The sequence below is a fragment of the Mobula birostris genome, chromosome 27 (assembly GCF_030028105.1).
Source record: "Mobula birostris isolate sMobBir1 chromosome 27, sMobBir1.hap1, whole genome shotgun sequence".
In the NCBI taxonomy this organism is placed as follows: Eukaryota; Metazoa; Chordata; class Chondrichthyes; order Myliobatiformes; family Myliobatidae; genus Mobula; species Mobula birostris.
The window spans coordinates 6689094-6708828 of NC_092396.1; the positions used below are offsets into that span (position 1 = coordinate 6689094).

Sequence of the window (19735 nt, forward strand, 5' to 3'; positions counted from 1 at the left end):
TATATTCATACTATCAGGTTGGATGCTACCCAGGCAGAATATAAGGTGTTGCTCCTCCAATCTAAGTGTGGCCTCATTTCAACAGTAGAGGAGGCCATGGATGGACATGTTTGAATGGGAATGGGAAGTAGAATTAAAATGGGTGGCCACCAGGAGATTCCTCTTTTTCTGGAGGAAGGAGCATAGGTGCTCGGCAAAGCGGTCTCACAATCTAAGTCAGATCTCACCGATATACAAGAGACCACACCAGGAGCAACAGACACACAGGTGAAATGTTGCCTCATCTGGAAGGACTGTTTGGGGCCCTGAATGGTAGTGAGTGAGGAGGTGTAGGGGCAAGTGTTCCGCTTGCAAGGGTAAGTGCCAAGTGGGAGATCAGTGGGGAGGAATGAATGGACAAGGGAGTCAAGTAGGGAGCAATCCCTGCAGAAAGCAGAAAGTGGGGGAGAGGAGGGAAAGATGTGCTTGGTACTGGGATTACTTAGAGATCACAGAAGTTGCAGAAAATTATGTGAACTGCGCTATTTTGTGTGAACGACCAACACCTGCTGGGGGGGGGCACCCGCCAAGTGTTGTCACAGTTCCAATGCCAACATGGCATGCCCACAACTCACACCTTTGGAATGTGGAAGGAAACTGGAGGAAACCCACGTAGTCATGGGGAGAACATACAAACTACTTAGAAGTAGTGGCCGGAAATCAACCTCGATCAGTGACTGATCAGTGATCAGCACTTTAAAACGGTATGCTAACCATTATGCTCCACTAATATACATTGACCTCGATCATTCTCTACATAAGCAGACTATGGTTTAAGAATACGGAAAATGATATATGGAATAATAAAATTATTATTTATTAAGGCCATAAGACATAGGAGCAAATTGGCCCATCAAGTCTGCTTCACCATCCCATTATGGCAGATTTATTATCCCTCTCAAACCTATTCTCCTGCCTTCTCCCTGTAACCTAAGAGCTTTCCAACCTTTTTTTTTGTTTGTTTCTGAGCCTTGTGACGCATTAAGCGGCAACCTTGCAGTTTCTTTAGCATTTCTATTTTTTTTACGAAGCCAGTTGCAGGCATGATGCTCAACCCAGCATGAATGGAAATGTACAAGGAGCCGGCCAAATTTAAGCTCAGGACCACTCACCACTCACATCAAGTGCAGATGCCACAACACCACTGGTCAGCCATTCTAACTGGTTGCACCACCGTCTAGCATGCAGGCGCCACTGCACAGGATCAGAAAAGGCTGCAGGAAGTTGTAAATTCAGTCGGCTTCAACATGGGCACTAGCCTCCCCAGCATCAAGAATATCTTCAAATGGCGATGCCTCAAAAAGGCAGCATCCATCATTAAGGAACTTCATCACCCAGGACATGCCCTCTTCTCATTGCTACCATCAAGGTGGTGGTACAGGAGCCTGAAAACACACATTCAACGTTCCAGGAACAGCTTCTTCCCCTCTGCTATCAGATCTTGAATGGACAATGAACGCATGTACACTACCTCACTTTTTTTCTATGCATTGCAATGTACTGCTGCCACAAAACAATAAATTTCACAACATATGCCAGTGATATTAAACATGATTCTTATATTCTCAACGATTTGGCTTCCTCAGCTGTCTGTATCAACGAATTCCACAGATTCACCACCCTCTAATTTACTTCTTCTCGTCTGCCATCAGATTTTGAATGGACAATGAACCCATGTACACTCCCTCACTTCTTTTGTTATGCATTGCATTATACTGCTGCCACAAATTTCACAACACATGCCAGTAACATTGAACCTGATTCTTATAGACCCAACGATTTGGCCTCCACAGCCGTCTGTGTCAACGAATTCCACAGATTAAAAAAAGTGAATGAAGTCTAGAATTAACCAGGGTACCAATGAATGCTAGCGCAGCAGGTAAACTGAGGAAGAGTGACAGATTGGCAACATTAAGGCGTTGGAAACTGGCAGCAAATCATAAAGACAAGAGATCCTGCAGATGCTAGAAATCCAGAGGAACAAATCCAAAATGCTAGAGGAACCCAGGCAGCTTCAGGACTGGAGAAGGAACAGGTTGAGAATGTCACTTCAGTGTTAAATAGAATCACAAGTTCCAAATAGTCTGGATATGACATAGTCAGTATCCAGGGAGGGGGAGAGTCAGTAGCCAAGGAAAGATGTTTTGGCAGATAGCATAATTACTATAATTTCCTTGAGCAGGTGTGGCTGTTGCACTGAAGTTAAATTACTACTTTGTTAACACACTTAAGCATCTCAAATTTTAATCAGGTTTCAAAATGTATTGCTTTCTACATGCCCAAATGTACAATGATAGTTTAAACAGGTTTCTGAAAACGGCAATTAAGGGACTGAAAATACAACTGGACAGTTATGTGATCAATTGAGCTGCTGCTTTAATTCACAAAATTTCAATGTTGTTGGTGGGATTAATTCCACAATATTCTCTTGCGTCTCCTCCAGGGCTGTCTACAAATTACATAGGTACTGAATGAGCCCAGAAGCAGCGAAACATGTCCTGCCTGTAATGTTAACCTCCAGCATCTGCTGCTAAACTCACTGCTCCTGAAGTACCATTTGATGAGTAAGTCTATTATTAAACAACAGAGTACAAGGGTACTAAAAATTAAGTTCTTTTTAATGTCTGTTTCATTCCACTGTTCAAAGTTATTTTCTATTTGTTGGCTTCTCAAGACTATCAACGAACAACTTTTCTTGCAATTGGAATCGAAACGATATCATCATAAATGATCCTTATTCATCACCCGATTGTATCATCATCCTGTAAAGCATCTGGCCTTCAGTCAGCACTTCCTGCTTTCAATAAGAAGCAGTGGATATAGCGCAGTCCATCGCAGGCAAAACCCTTGCTACAACTGAGCGCAGGAGCGCTGCCACAAGAAAACAGCAGCCACCATCAAGGACCCCCACCATCCAGGCCATACTCTCTACTTGCTACTACTATCGGGCAGGAGGTAACAAAGGCCTTAGGTCCCACACCACCAGGAACAATTATCCTTTAACCATCGGGCCCCTGAACAAGAGTGGATAACTTCACTTGCCTCTACTCTGAACGGATTCCGTAACCTGCACACTCAACTTTTCAGGACTCTACAACTCATGGTCTCAGTTTTTTTATTTGCACAATCTGTCTTCTTTTGCACACTTATTGTTCGTCAGTATATTTTTCATGAATTCTACAATACTTCTTTATTTTCCTGTAAATATCTGCAAAATAAAAGAATTTCAAGCTTGTAAATGGTTACATTTACTACCACGTAACCAATATGAGCAATTGTACAGGATGAAAAGAAGCTGTGAACTGTCAGGTCTACTATGGGCACCAGCCTCCATTATTCCAAGGCAGCATCCATTATTAAGGATCCCCATACTCAAGACATGCCCTCCTCAACACTATCATCAGGGAGGAGGTACAGAAGCCTGAAGGCTAAGAACAGCTTCTTCCCCTCTGTCATCAGATTTCTGAATGGATATTAAACCCATGAATGCTACCTCACTACTTTTTTTTTTAAAACACTACTTATCTAATTAACTATTTTATATTATTATGTATTACCATGTACTGCTGCTTCATAACAAAATTCATGATATATGCCAGTGATATTAAACTCTATTCTGATTTTGATAATAAATTTACTTTTGTCTTTCTAAAGCAGAACATGGGTGATCATCTCATCTTAAGTGAATGCAAACTTGTCTCTTCTGCCAAACTGTCTGAGTCACCTACTGCCTCACTCCAAGAGTTTTAAGTAAAGAGAAAGAAGAGAGTAGATGGTCAGTATAAAGGAGAGATGGAAAGTAATGATACAGGAGCATGAGGCTGAAGAGCAAAGAGCAGGTGGTGCTGTTAATATATCTCCAATGCTTCGAGTCTCCTGTAGATATTAATTTCTAATGTAAAAAAGCCCTTGTTGAAGAGAAATACCATACATTTAAACACAATCAAGCATATGTTGCCATCCATCCAAACACTCAGACATTTAATACTAAGCCTTTCCCATTTTGAAGAACTGTCAGATTATAGATAGGTTTTTAAAAAAATTCCCTTCCCCTTCCCTCTTCTTCTATTCCCCATTCTGGCCTCTTGCCTCTTACCTCTTCTCCTCACCTGCCTATCACTTCACCCTGGTGGCCCTCCTTCCCTTTCGCCATGCTCCACTCTCCTGCCTTTTACCTTTCCCACCCAGCTGGCTTCACCTATCACCTTCTCACTACCTTCCTTACCTACTCCTCCTCCATCTTTTCTTTCTGGTGTTTCCTCCATTCCTTTCCAGTCCCGAAGACAGGTCTTGGTCCAAAACATCGACTGTTTATTCACTTCCATAGATGCTGCCTGGCCTGCTGAGTCCCTCCGGTGTGTGTTGCTTTGGATTTCCAGCATCTGCAGAATCTCTCATGTTTAAGATTATAAATAGATGCAGAATGTCAACAGGATCTAATAGAACACAGGACACAGTTCTGGGACTCTTGTGGATCCAAATCGTGCTTCTACGATCTGGCACAACTGAAGCCTGTAGGTTCTGATAATACTACAAGCAACACTACAGGTGTTTGGGATTTCTTGGTACAGTAATAGTTGCTGGATTTTAGGGTGGGTGAAAGTCTTGTCACGACATTAGTGCTAATCTGTAAGCTTCCAACAATGCTCTACAATATCGAGAAAATAGATTTTTTAAAACGTTCTGCTAAAAAAAATTTTGACAACCATCAGAGCCACACAACTAGCCACACAAATGCTTCTGTCTCTCCGCAATGGCAAATAACATCTGTTTAAATTTTTATTTAGGTTGGCAGAATTCAGTTAGCAATTTTGTATTTCTTCAAAAGGAATGGATTTTGCAACCAATGCAACATGTGAATCATCAGTCTTCCTGTCAATTATAAACACTCCCAGAAATGACTTCGAAAATACAACATGTCACTAAACATCTTCTTAGAATTGAAAACTGAGAAATAGATCAAATTTTCTTTCAGGTTTGTTTAAAGCACAGCATACCATACATCTTACAAGATTTCCCTCTCAACAGCTGTATTATAAACAAATGTCATGCAAATAACAGGACGGTGTGACTGCCAGTCTCTGACTGCTCTTTTTCAGTCTGAAATGCCAATGTTATAAATAACATGAACTTTTAGTTAAAGGGTTAACTGCAGTCCTTTGCAAATAATTTACAACTGTGGCACAAACTAAACACTATTTTCTACAATTCCACCATGTCACTAGAAAAAAAACTGAAGAGTCACTATGCAAGCAAAAGATACTGGAGGAATCTCTTTAGGCCAGGAGTTGCCAACTTTTTTTTTAATGCCCTGAACCGCTACCATTAACCAAGGGGTATATGGATCCCAGGTTGAGAAATTCTGCTTTAGTCCCTCCCTCAGAATTACGGATGACCTGGTTCCATTGCTTTTATTGATTTTGATCTAACTGATGTGACCAGAGTCTACAACAGATGGGACAGAAGATGTAGTTTGAAGTAGTGTGCTCCTTCCACTGTTTATGGCGAGCTTCCGTTTGTCCAGATTTAAGATTATCATTTCCACCCAGTATACTCCTCCATCATCAGCAGTCATGGGCAGGGATTCTTTGGAGATTATTTTCCAATGAGGTTTTAATACTTTTCTTGAATATTTTATTGACTACCCAATCATCCCATCTTGTGACAAAACTTGAAACCAAACGTTTAATTAGGGCCTTAATCTAGCAGGCAGCCATCACCCTCGTTCTTCTGTATACTTTTGAAATTGAGTTCCAACAGGATACTCAAAGCACTGGAGATATACTAGTAACACTGTGTGCTCTTTGTTCTTCAACCTCATGCTCCCGTCTCTCCACTTCCTCTCATCTTTATACCGATCATCACCCCTCTTCACTCAGTTATGATACAATATTTCTACAATCTCTTGTCTCTCTATTTTACTGCTTCACTGTGAAGCCACTTCAAGGCATGGCAACTTTAAAGACGTTTTCTTGCCCTCTCTGATGCAAGTTCTTTCATGCCCTCTCTTACTGCTTTCCCTTCTGTGGTTTCTACTGCTCTCCAAACTCCTGCCCTGTCCCACCACACCCAATCTCTTCTTTAAACTAGTCACCTCCACTCCCTTTTTTTTAATCCTGATGCAAGGTTTCAACTCAAACCATCAGCAACTCCTTCTCATACCTCACCAAATGCTGACCCATCTGCTGAATTCCTCTGCTGCACAATCTGGAAGATTTTCCCAATTCACTGGCAGGTTAGGTAACCAACATCACATTGTCTCCCAAACCAACAACCTCAGAAGGTCAGTAACAAAGAGTTCATGGCACAATATTTTCCTTTCCCTTATTAAAGTGTTTTGTGCCAAATTTCAAAATATTAAACTCAAATAAAATTTTGGACATGCTCTTAAGCTTTCTCTTTTTAAAATGGCCACAAACGGAAGACAAATGCCTATACCAAATTAAAATGTACCGATGCACATGAAATACATTCAAAGCTGCAGACCCACCTTCAACTATCAACTTGAATGCAAAATAATACATATCAAAAGTAGTTCACTGCCTGTTAACCACCTGTGGATGTGCTGAAAATGTGAATAAAAATGAGTGTCATGTCTATGAGCTAAAATAATCTAGTTAAACCAAGATTTTAGGGCCAGATTAAGATCAAGATCTTCATGTGAGAAGACAACCAATAAAGATGAAGTGTCAGGAATTGTGTGGTATGTAGAGATGAAAGTGCCAACTTCTGCTGGCAAAAGAATAACAGCCAACAGTGATACAACGATGTGACAAAATCCAAGAATTACGTAACAAGACATGCATGCAGTCACAATCTTTATTAGTATTTGTCAATTTACTGGTAGAGAGTACTGCAACTTTTAGGAGGCCATGTTAGAAGGAAACAATGTACCTTTTTCTTGATATAGGAAATACAAATAGAAATCTGAAATTAATACAACAAATTTAGAGAATGCAAAAGTCTAAGTGTTTAAGACCATAAGACATAGAATCAGAATTAGGCTTTTGGCCCATCAAATCTGCTCCGCCATGGCTGATTTACTATTCCTCTCAATCCCCATCCTCCTTCCTGCTCCCTGCAACAATCAAGAAACGATCAACTTCCACTTTAAACATAGTCAAAAACTTGGCCTCCACAAATTCACCATCCTCGGGCTAAAGAAATTCTTCATCTCTGTTCGAAAGCGATGTCCATCCATTCTGAGACTATGCTCATTGGTCATACACTACCCCACCATAGGAAACATCCTCTCAACATCTATTTTGTCTGTGTCTGTCAATATTTGATAGCTTTCAATGAAATCCCTCCCCATTCTTCTAAACTCTAACAAGTACTGGCCTAGAGCGATCAAATGCTCCTCATATAGTAACCCTTTCATTTTCCAGGATCAGTATTGTGAACCTGCTCTGGACCCTCTCTATTGTTGTATTGGATTTGGTTCAGTTCAGTACACAGCAGTTAGTTTTATCTGTACTTTGGTTGGGGAATGCCATTGAAAATAGAACTTAATTCTGCCACTTGCTATTGGAAAGTTCCCAGCTTTTGTGAGACTGTTGAAGCAGTCCTTCACAGAATCCAAAATCTGTATGCAACAACAGCTTGCATTTATATTGTACTGTTAATGAAGAAAAATATCCCAAGACAATTTACACAAGGAACTAAATAGAGTGGCTTAATATAACATACAATACATTCGGGGGAACAATAAAGCAGCTTGCTAAAATTTCTTTCTGCATGTAGAGAACAACATATCAGTACCTTATCTCTCTCAGAGGTACACCCACACATATAAATGGAGGTTCCTACCTATGTGAGAATTCCTTATCTACCTAAACACATCCATCATCTTACTTTTCCTCTCCAAAAGCTCCCTTAAAAATATTCGCCATATCAAGCTTTTTCCCTTTCTCCCAATCTTTGCTCACCACTGGAAGACCGTGTAAGGAATCTGGAGCAGCAGCTGGATGACCTTTGACTCATAAGGGAGAATGAGGCAGTCATAGATGAGAGCTACAGGGAGGTAGTCACACCTAGGCTGTCGGAAGCAGGTCGTTGGGTGACAGTCAGAGGTGGGAAAGCGAAGGTGAGCAGACAGGTAGAGCAGAGCACCCCTGTAGCCATTCCCCTGAATAATAGGTTTCCCGTCCTGGATACTGTTGGTGGGGAGGACCGACCAGGTGTGAGCCACAGTGGCAGGGCCTCCGGCACTGAGTCTGACCCTGTGGTGCAGAACGGTGGGACAGAGAAGAGAAGAGCTGTCGTCATTAGCGACTCTACAGTCAGGGGAGCAGACAGGAGATTTTGTGGACCTGAGAAGGACACCCGCATGGTTTGTTGCCCCCCGGGTGCCAGGGTCCGGGATGTCTCTGACCGGGTGCACGACATCCTGGTACGAGAGGGAAAGCAACCAGAAGTCGTGATACATGTTGGGACCAACGACATAGGCAGGAAGAGGGATGAGGTCCTGAAGTGTGAATTTCGGGAACTAGGCAGAAGGCTGAAGAACAGGACCTCAAGGGTGGCGTTCTCAGGACCGCTGCCAGTGCTACGTGACGGTGATGGTAAGAATTGGAGGAGATGGCAGTTGAATGCGTGGCTGAGGAGTTGGTGCAGGGAGCAGGGTTTTAGATTTTTAGATCATTGGGATCTCTTCTGGGGAAGGTGGGACCTGTACAGATTGGATGGGTTGTACCTGAACTCGAGGAGCAGCAATATTCTTGCAGGTAGGTTTGCTAGCATGGTTTCGGAGGGTTTAAACTAATTAGTGAGGGGGATGGGACCCAGAGTGATAGAGCAGTGAAAGAAGTGCATGGAGTAAAGCCAGATCCAACATACAGAGAGGCTTTGAGGAAAGAGAAGCAGAATAAACGGTGTAAAGACAGTAAGGTAGAAGGGCTGAAATGTGTGTACCTCAATGCAAGAAGCATCAGGAACAAAGGTGATGAACTGAGAGCTTGGATACATACATGGAATTATGATGTAGTGGCCATTACAGAGACTTGGCTGGCACCAGGGCAGGAATGGATTCTCAATATTCCTGGATTTCAGTGCTTTAAAAGGGATTTTTTTTTATTTCAAAATATACTTTATTCAAAAATAAATATATACAATAAACCATTCAATAACTTTTCATCCTTTACATACGTTTCCATTATACTCAGTAAAATATCCGTGTTTATAGCCACCCACGTGGCACTCCAGTAGTTCAGCTTAGCATCTCATTGTTGAGGGGTATACTCCTCGCCCACCGACCCCTCCCACTCCCACGGGTGGAGAAAACCTATACTGTGGTCCTTCCCCACCGGGCCCTTGCGGTGGCTGCACCAAGTTTCAGTGCGTCCCTCAGCACGTACTCCTGCAGCCGAGAGTGTGCCAGTTGGCAGCATTCTCCCACGGACATCTCCATGTGCTGGTAGATCATCAAGTTTCGGGCTGACCAAAGAGCGTCTTTCACCGAGTTGATGATCTGCCAGCAGCACCGGATGTTGGTCTCCGTGTGCGTCCCCGGGAACAGTCCGTAGATCAGAGAGTCCTCTGTTACGCAGCTGCTGGGGATAAAACATGACACTAACCCGTCCATCCTCCTCTACACCCTCTTTGCGAACTGGCAGTGTGCAAAGAGGTGGGTCACAGACTCCTCCTCACTGCAGTCCTCCCGTGGGCAGTGGGGTGCGGGGACGACATTCCGGGCGTACAGGAGGGCCCTGACTGGGAGGGCCCCTCTCACCGCCAGCCAGGCAAGGTCTTGGTGCCTGTTGGTGAGATCTGGCGATGAGGCATTTTGCCAGATGAACTGGACAGTCTGCTCAGGGAACCACCCCACTGTGTCCATCACGTCCTTCTCCTGCAGTGCCTGCAGGACACTTCGTGCCGACCACTGCCTGATGGCCTTGTGGTCAAAGGCGTTCTCCTGGAAGAACTTTGCTACGTGGGACAGGTATGCCGGCAACGACCAGCTGACTGGGGCGTTGCGCGGGAGTGGGGCCATACCCATTCTTCGTAGCCATGGCGACAAGTAGAACCTGGGCACATAGTGGTACTTGGTGCCCACATACCTGGGCTCTACACACAACCTGATGCAGCCACATACGAAGCTGGCCATCAGGGTGAGGGCGACATTGGGGACGTTCTTGCCCCCGTTGTCCAGGGACTTGTGCATGGCGGTCCGTCTCACCCGCTCCATCTTGGATCCCCAGACGAATCTGAAGACAGCCCGGGTGATTTCCGAGCTGTAGGAGCGGGGGACGGGCCAGACCTGCGCCAAGTACAGCAGCCCTGAGAGCACCTCACACCTGATGACCAGATTCTTGCCCGTTATCGACAGGGAGCGCCCTCCCCACAGTCCCAGTTTCTGTTTCACCTTGGCAGTCCGCTCCTGCCAGTTCTTGTTGCACGCCTCAGCCCCTCCAAACCAGATCCCCAACACCTTCACGTGGTCAGATCTGATGGTGAAGGGGACGCTGGATCGGTCGGGCCAGTTGCCGAAGAGCATGGCTTCGCTCTTCGTGCGGTTGACCCTGGCCCCCGACGCTAGCTCGAACTGTTCGCAGGTGCCAATCAACCTGCGAACTGACCTCGGATCAGAGCAGAAGACGGTGACGTCGTCCATGTACAGGGAGGTTTTCACTTGGGTCCCTCCACTGCCTGGCAGCGTCACCCCTCTTATGCCCTCATCCCTCCTGATGGCTTCCACAAAGGGTTCTATGCAGCAGACAAACAAGACAGGGGAGAGGGGACAGCCCTGCCTGACTCCAGACCTGATGGGGAAGCTGTCTGTTTCCCACCCGTTGACCTGGACTGCACTACGGATGTCTGTGTAGAGCAGTCTGATCCAATTCCGGATTCCCTCCCCATATCCCATTTTGGAGAGCACGTCCGCCATGTACGTGTGCGATATCCTGTCGAAGGCTTTCTCCTGGTCCAAGCTGACCAGGCAGGCATCCACCCCCCTGTCCTGCACGTAGGCGATGGTGTCCCTCAGCAGCGCAAGGCTGTCTGAGATCTTCCTGCCCGGTACAGCACAGGTTTGGTCCGGGTGGATCACCTGTCCCAGAGCAGACTTGACCCTGTTGGCGATAGCCTTGGACAGGATCTTGTAGTCCACATTCAGGAGAGAGATGGGTCTCCAATTCCTGATGTCCTCCCTTTCCCCCTTCTGCTTGTAGATGAGGGTGATGATGCCCTTCCTCATGGACTCAGACATACTGCCAGCCAGAAGCATAGCGTTGTACACTTCCAGCAGGTCTGGGCCCATCCAGTTCCACAGAGCCGAATACAACTCAGCCGGTAAGCCGTCGCTTCCGGGAGTCTTACCCGACCCAAAGGAACGGATGGAGCCTGTCAGCTCGTCCAGGGTCAGTGGCTGATCCAGACTCTCCTGCTTGCCGTCGTCTAAGACCTGCGTGATAGACGACAGGAAGTTGCGGGAGGCTGTGGATTCTGTGGCCTTTTCGTCGTACAGACTGGCATAGAAGGACTTGCAGATCCTCAGTATGTCGGTCTGCGAGGACGCGACTGAGCCGTCCTCTTCCTTAAGGTTGTGGATCACAGAGCTCCCCCTGTGCACCTTTTGGAAGAAGAAGCGTGAGCACGTCTCGTCCTGCTCCACGGTTTGGACCCTTGATCGGAAGATGATCTTGGAGGATTCAGCAGCGAGGTGCTGGGCTTGCCGGCCCTTCACCTCTCGCAATTCCTCCCTGACATCCACCCCGTTCGACTGCAGAAGGAGAAGTTGCTGCAACTCTGTCTGGAGTTTACGCAGTTCCCTCTGCTCCTGCCTTGCCTTCTGAATACCCTTGCGGATGAAGAACCTCTTAATGTTCTCCTTGGTGGCTTCCCACCAGTGAACCGGGGAATCAAAGAAGGCTTTCAAGGTTCTCCAACCTGTGTACTCCCTCTCTAGTTCCTCGATGTTCTCTGGGGTCAGCAGCTTTACGTTCAGCTTCCACGTCCCCCTGCCTGCCTTCTGGTCCTCCCGTAAGCGACAGGTGGCTCTCAGGAGGCAGTGGTCAGAGAAGAACACCGGCGTGACGTCGGTGGACCTGACCGTGAGGGACTCAGACAGGAAGAGGAAGTCGATCCGGGAGCGGGCTGAGCCGTCCGATCGTGTCCAGGTGGCTTGCGGCTGTGCTCCACCTGTGGGCGTGCCAAAGGCGTCGCGCAGCTTGGCTGTCTTCACCATTTCCCTCAGGAGTCTAGAGGTACTGTCTAGCCTGCCGTCGGCACTGCCGGGTCCTCCAGCCGCATCAATGGTGCAGTTGAAGTCTCCGGCCAGAACGACCGGCTGGGTCGTCACCAGCAGCTGTGGGAGCTGCTCGAAGACGGCCAGCCGTTCGCTCCGCACGGGGGAAACGTACATGTTGATCAGCTGGAGCGGAGTGCCCCGGTATTTGACGTCTGCTACCAGGAGGTGCCCCGGATAGAGAGGGCAGAAAAAGGGGAGGAGGGTTGGCATTACTGGTCAAGGATACTATTACAGCTACAGAAAGGGTGGGTAATGTAGCAGGATCCTCTTTTGAGTCAATATGGGTGGAAGTCAGGAACAGGAAGGGAGCAGTTCCTCTATTGGGGGTATTCTATAGGCCCCCTGGTAGCAGCAGAGATACAGAGGAGCAGATTGGGAGGAAGATTTTGGAAAGGTGCAAAAATAACAGGGTTATCATGGGTGACTTTAATTTCCCTAATATTGATTGGCACCTGATTAGTTCCAAGGGTTTAGATGGGGCAGAGTTTGTTAAGTGTGTCCAGGATGGATTCCTGTCACAGTACGTGGACAGGCCGACCAGGGGGAATACCATACTAGATTTAGTATTAGGTAATGAACCGGGTCAGGTCACAGATCTCTCAGTGGGTGAGCATCTGGGGGACAGTGACCACCACTCCCTGGCCTTTAGTATTATCATGGAAAAGGACAGAATCAGAGGACAGGAAGATTTTTAATTGGGGAAAGGCAAATTATGAGGCTATAAGGCTAGAACTTGCGGGTGTGAATTGGGATGATATTTTTGCAGGGAGATGTACTATGGACATGTGGTCGATGTTTAGAGATCTCTGGCAGGATGTTAGGGATAAATTTGTCCCAGTGAAGAAGATAAAGCATGGTAGGGTGAAGGAACCATGGGTGACAAGTGAGGTGGAAAATCTAGTCAAGTGGAAGAAGGCAGTATACATGAGGTTTAGGAAGCAAGGATCAGATGGGTCTATTGAGGAATATAGGGAAGCAAGAAAGGAGCTTAAGAAGGGGCTGAAAAGAGCAAGAAGGGGCTGAAAAGAGCAAGAAGGGGGCATGAGAAGGCCTTGGCGAGTAGGGTAAAGGAAAACCCCAAGGCATTCTTCAATTATGTGAAGAAAAAAAGGATGACAGGAGTGAAGGTAGGACCAATTAGAGATAAAGGTGGGAAGATGTGCCTGGAGACTGTGGAAGTGAGCGAGGTCCTCAATGAATACTCCCCTTCGGTATTCACCAATGAGAGGGAACTTGATGATGGTGAGGACAATATGAGTGAGGTTGATGTTCTGGAGCATGTTGATATTAAGGGAGAGGAGGTGTTGGAGTTGTTAAAATATATTAGGACAGATAAGTCCCCGGGGCCTTACGGAATATTCCCCAGGCTGCTCCACGAGGCAAGAGAAGAGATTGCTGAGCCTCTGGCTAGGATCTTTGTGTCCTCATTGTCCACGGGAATGGTACTGGAGGATTGGAGGGAGGCGAATGTTGTCCCCTTGTTCAAAAAAGGTAGTAGCGATAGTCCGGGTAATTATAGACCAGTCAGCCTTACGTCTGTGGTGGGAAAGCTGTTGGAAAAGATTTTTAGAGATAGGATCTATAGGCATTTAGAGAATCATGGTCTGATCAGGGACAGTCAGCACGGCTTTGTGAAGGGCAGATCGTGTCTAACAAGCCTGATAGAGTTCTTTGAGGAGGTGACCAGGCATATAGATGAGGGTAGTGCAGTGGATGTGATCTATATGGATTTTAGTAAGGCATTTGACAAGGTTCCACACGGTAGGCTTATTCAGAAAGTTAGAAGGCATGGGATCCAGGGAAGTTTGGCCAGGTGGATTCAGAATTGACTTGCCTGCAAAAGGCAGAGGGTCGTGGTGGAGGGAGTACATTCGGATTGGAGGATTGTGACTAGTGGTGTCCCACAAGGATCTGTTCTGGGACCTCTACTTTTCGTGATTTTTATTAACAACCTGGATGTGGAGGTAGAAGGGTGGGTTGGCAAGTTTGCAGACAACACAAAGGTTGGTGGTGTTGTAGATAGTGTAGAGGATTGTCAAAGATTGCAGAGAGACATTGATAGGATGCAGGAGTAGGCTGAGAAGTGGCAGATGGAGTTCAACCTGGAGAAGTGTGAGGTGGTACACTTTGGAAGGACAAACTCCAAGACAGAGTACAAAGTAAATGGCAAGATACTTGGTAGTGTGGAGGAGCAGAGGGATCTCGGGGTACATGTCCACAGATCCCTGAAAGTTGCCTCACAGGTGGATAGGGTAGTTAAGAAAGCTTATGGGGTGTTAGCTTTCATAAGTCGGGGGATAGAGTTTAAGAGTCGCGATGTAATGATGCAGCTCTATAAAACTCTGGTTAGGCCACATTTGGGGTACGTGTCCAGTTCTGGTCACCTCACCTTAGGAAGGATGTGGAAGCATTGGAAAGGGTACAGAGGAGATATACCAGGATGCTGCCTGGTTTAGAAAGTATGCATTATGATCAGAGATTAAGGGAGCTAGGGCTTTACTCTTTGGAGAGAAGGAGGATGAGAGGAGACATGACAGAGATGTACAAGATAATAAGAGGAATAAATAGAGTGGATAGCCAGCACCTCTTCCCCAGGGCACCACTGCTCAATACAAGAGGACATGGCTTTAAGGTAAGGAGTGGGAAGTTCAAAGGGGATATTAGAAGAAGGTTTTTTACTCAGAGAGTGGTTGGTACATGGAATGCACTGCCTGAGTCAGTGGTGGAAGCAGATACACTAGTGAAGTTTAAGAGACTACTATACAGGTATATGGAGGAATTTAAGGTGGGGGCTTATATGGGAGGCAGGGTTTGAGGGTTGTCACAACATTGTGGGCCGAAGGGCCTGTACTCTTCTATGCTGTACTCTTCTATGTTCTTAATCAATTACTTTTACTTGACTAATGACACAATATAAATGCTGTTGTCGTACACAAGTATGATTTGGTTGCAACAAGCCTGAGGACCATAAGATATAAAAGCAGAATTAGGCCATTCAGTTCATCAAGCCTGCTCAACCATTCGATCACGACAGATACATTTTTCCTCTCAACCCCATTCTCCTGCCTTCTCCCTGTAACCCTTGATGCCTAACTAATCAATATTCAAAGAAACTTAATGTACAAGAGGATATATACCTATTTCTGAGAATGTGGCTCAGATTCAAGGTGCAGACCCAAGTGTAATTTTACCAAGATTAATATACTAGGCAGGCAAGTGTACAAGTAGCAGAATGAGTGCTCTTTAGAGCTAATTAAGCTTGAAGCAGGTTACATAATATATATAATAGTTCTAAATGGCAAATTTTATGCAAGGCATACTACTGTGGTATGCCTATCACATGTAGCACAGCCAAACCAGCTAATATTATGTAACTAGGAACTCTGCATTCCTTTATTAGTCAGTAGTTCAAGAGGGAAGTGACTAATATGATTAGATCATCAGTGGTTTGTTTTATTTCTATTAATGACTCAAAACATTGTCTGCAGTAGCCCTTTGACTTTGGGGGGCAGTGGGAAATGCAAGTTCCAGAAAAAATTAAGCAAAAAAACATTCCTTTCCTATTATTATGATTTAACAGAGGACTTGAAAATTTCATTCCAACTTTACCATTTGGAACTAAGGTCTGTATCAATCCTCCAAACTTTGTTTACATTTAGGAACTCAATGTTAAAAAAGTCTGCTAATCTACAAGTATGTCAATCAACAACTTTAGAAGGGCATGTTAAAGTACAAACTACAACTGTAATTTTAAAAATATATGAGTGGGACTCAACAATGCTTAATACAAATACAACAAAAGAAATAACTCAAATAAAAGGAGACATTTAGAGGTAGCTTTAAAACGTCTCAAGTTAAATGTAAATCAAATTTACAGTGGCAGCAATTACCCATCAGAGTTCAATTTCCACTGCAGACAGGCACGATACAAAGAAAACTCTGGATGTTTTTTCTTTGAATGGGTTGTAGTGTTTTCATCGTTTCATGGCTATCTGTGGGAGGATGGATCTCAGGGTTTATACTCCATACAGACTTTGATAATAAACGTACTTTGAATCTTTGTAAGGAGGTTATATGTTCTCCCTGTGACCACGGTTTCCTCTGGTCTCCTCCCACATTCCTAAGATGTACAGGTAGTTAGTTGTGGACATGCTATGTTGGTGCTGGAAACATATTGACTCTTGCAGATTACCTCGGCACATTTTTGTTGGTCATTGACACAATACATTTCACTGTATGCTGCTTCGATGTACATATGATTAATAAAGCTAATTTTAAATCTTAAAATTAGGCTATAATTTCCACAGCCCAAGGCCTTTGGGCACAATGAAAGAAGAGATTAAGCATTCCCTGACACTTGCAGGGCCAGAAATCTGAGAGAGACAGGGCTAAGTCATTGGATAGATCTGACCGTATGGAACAACATTTGAACTCTTGAGGTACTGGAAAGTCTTGTCAGCAGAGGAGCTAGATGAACAGAACTGGGAAATAGCAGCAGAGCTTTGGGTGAAGTTAAATTTATGTCTTGTGGGAGATAGGAGGACAGCTAAGATACTGTAGCTTTGGTGTAACTTGTATGTGAACAGCTCCTTTAATATTGTGAAAAGGCCAAATTCATCACAAAATTGGAGGGAGGAATTAAGACTGATGTAACTATTGAAATTTTGAATGGTTAACATTACAGAGACAGAAATATGCACTGTCAGCAAAAAAAGGCACGAGAACAGTCAGGTCTAGAGACAATAAAACTATGGGCAATGGTTTCAAAGAAAGACAGGTGATGAAACAAAAGGCAGGTTACAAATACATGGAGTCATAGATCAAGTCGGGATTTACAGAGGCATGGAACTTTCTAATTTAATCCAAACCAGAGGCTGCAAACTGCAAACTGACTGGAATCTACAAGTATGCAGAACGTGTGTGACTGGGACCCAAGACAATGACCAAGTGAGCAGCAAAGAATTGTAGTCCATCAAGTAAAAGAGGCAGAGTGACAATGTACAGGCTGTGCAGAGGTTTAAGGGGTCAGCTGTAAGGTCAAAGGTCAAGCAGAGAGATACCTTTTTAGAAAAGAGATGCCGCATGGGAACAGGTTCTTTCTGGCCCATAACCCCACACCACTCAATTACACCCAGGTGACCAATTAATCGACTAACCTGAGCATCTTTGGAATATGGGAGGAAACCAGAGCACTCAGAGGAAACCCACATGGTCATAGAGAGAAAGTACAAACTCACTACAGACGGAGGCAGGAACTGAATCCAGATCACTGGCACTGTAATAGCATTACACTAGCTGTTATGCTACTACTCTGACTGAAGTTTGCAAAATTAAAGAGGCACAGACAGGTAGACTGTAAATTTCCTAGAGTAGAAATGACTTTCAGGTTGAGGGGGGCAAGTTTAAAGGTGATATGAGGGGCAAGTTGTTTTTCATACAGACAGTGGTTGGTGCCTAGAAATGGGTTACAAGGAGTAGTAATGAATGCAAACAGTTTGGTGGAGTTTATCAAGGAGCAGCACTACATTGTGGGCTGAATGGTTGTCCATTGCTGTTCTGGTCTATAATAAAGTCATTTAAGAAGCACTTGGGTAGGTAAACGGATGGGGTGAGCCTGGAGGGATGTGGGCTGAATGCAGTAAATTGGGACTAGCATGGACTCATTGGGCTGAAGGACCTGTATCCATGCTGTATCACTCTACGACTCTATCAGCTTGTAAGATGAACCTGATGTCACATCAAGGATGCTGGCATTAAGGAGAATTATCCAGATGAAGAACAAATAGGGCCAAGATTCGATCCCAGAAATACACCGGCATGCTAAAGTTTGGGCACCCCAGTCAAAATTTCTGTTACTGTGAACAGTTAGAAGATGAACTGATCTCCAAAAGTCATAAAGTTAAAGATGAAACATTCTTTTCAACACTTTAAGCAAGATTAGTGTATTATTTTTGTTTTATACAATTTTAGTGTGGAAAAAAAGGAAAGGAGCACCATGCAAAAGTTTGGGCACCCCAAGAGATTTGAGCTCTCAGATAACTTGTACCAAGGTCTCAGACCTTAATTAGCTTATTAGAGCTAAGGCTTGTTCACAGTCATCATTAGGAAAGGCCAGGTGATGCAAATTTCAAAGCTTTTTAAATACCCTGACTCCTCAAACCTTATCCTAACAATCAGCAGCCATGGGCTCCTCTAAGCAGCTGCCTAGCACTCTGAAAATTAAAATAAATGATGCCCACAATGCAGGAGAAGGCTACAAGAAGATAGCAAAGCATTTTCAGGTAGCCGTTTCCTCAGTTCGCAATGTAGTTAAGAAATGGCAGTTAACAGGAATGGTGGAGGTCAACTCGAGGTCTGGAAGACAAAGAAAACTTTCCGAGAGAACTGCTTGTAGGATTGCTAGAAAGGCAAATCAAAACCCCCGTTTGACTGCAAAAGACCTTCAGGAAGATTTAGCAGACTCTGGAGTGGTGATGCACTGTTCTACTGTGCAGCGACACCTGCACAAATATGACCTTCATGAAAGAGTCATCAGAAGAAAACCTTTCCTGCTTCCTCACCACAAAATTCAGCGTCAGAAGTTTGCAAAGGAACATCAAACAAGCCTGATGCATTTTGGAAACAAGTCCTGTGGACTGATGAAGTTAGAATAGAACTTTTTGGCTGCAATGAGCAAAGGTATGTCTGAAGAAAAAAGGGTGCAGAATTTCATGAAAAGAACACCTCTCCAACTGTTAAGCAAGGAGGTGGATCGATCATGCGTTGGGCTTGTGTTGTAGCCAGTGGCACAGGGAATATTTCATTGGTAGAGGAAAGAATGAATTCAATTAAATATCAGCAAATTCTGGAAGCAAACATCACACCATCTGTAAAAAAGCTGAAGATGAAAAGAGGATGGCTTCTACAACAGGATAATAATCCTAAACACACCTCAAAATCCTCAATGGACTACCTCAAGAGGCGCAAGCTGAAGGTTTTGCCATGGCCCTCACTGTCCCCCGACCTAAACATCATCGAAAACCTGTGGATAGACCTCAGAAGAATAGTGCATGCAAGACGGCCCAAGAATCTCACAGAACTAGAAGCTTTTTGCAAGGAAGAATGGGAGAAAATCCCCCAAACAAGAATTGAAAGGCCCTTAGCTGGCTACAGAAAGCGCTTACAAGCTGTGATACTTGCCAACGGGGGTGTTACTCAGTACTGACAATGCAGGGTGCCCAAACTTTTGCTTCGGGCTCTTTTCCTTTTTTGTTATTTTGAAACTGTAAAAGATGGAAATAAAAAAGTAATCTTGCTTAAAATATTAAAGAAATGTGTCATCTTTAATTTTTTGCCATTTGGAAATCAGTTCACCTTTTATTCGCTTAGCTATTCACAGTCACAGAAATTTTGACCGGGGTGCCCAAACTTTTGAATGCCACTGTATAGTTTATGTCTGGGCAAGTGAAA

The 19735-nt window shown here is 44.7% G+C and overlaps 1 protein-coding gene across 5 annotated transcripts in view; it reads right to left on the reverse strand.

Moving 5' to 3' along the window:
• The window catches only part of rerea (arginine-glutamic acid dipeptide (RE) repeats a), a 655730-nt gene that overhangs the window by 441092 nt on the left and 194903 nt on the right, over positions 1-19735 (reverse strand). The window lies entirely within an intron of this gene.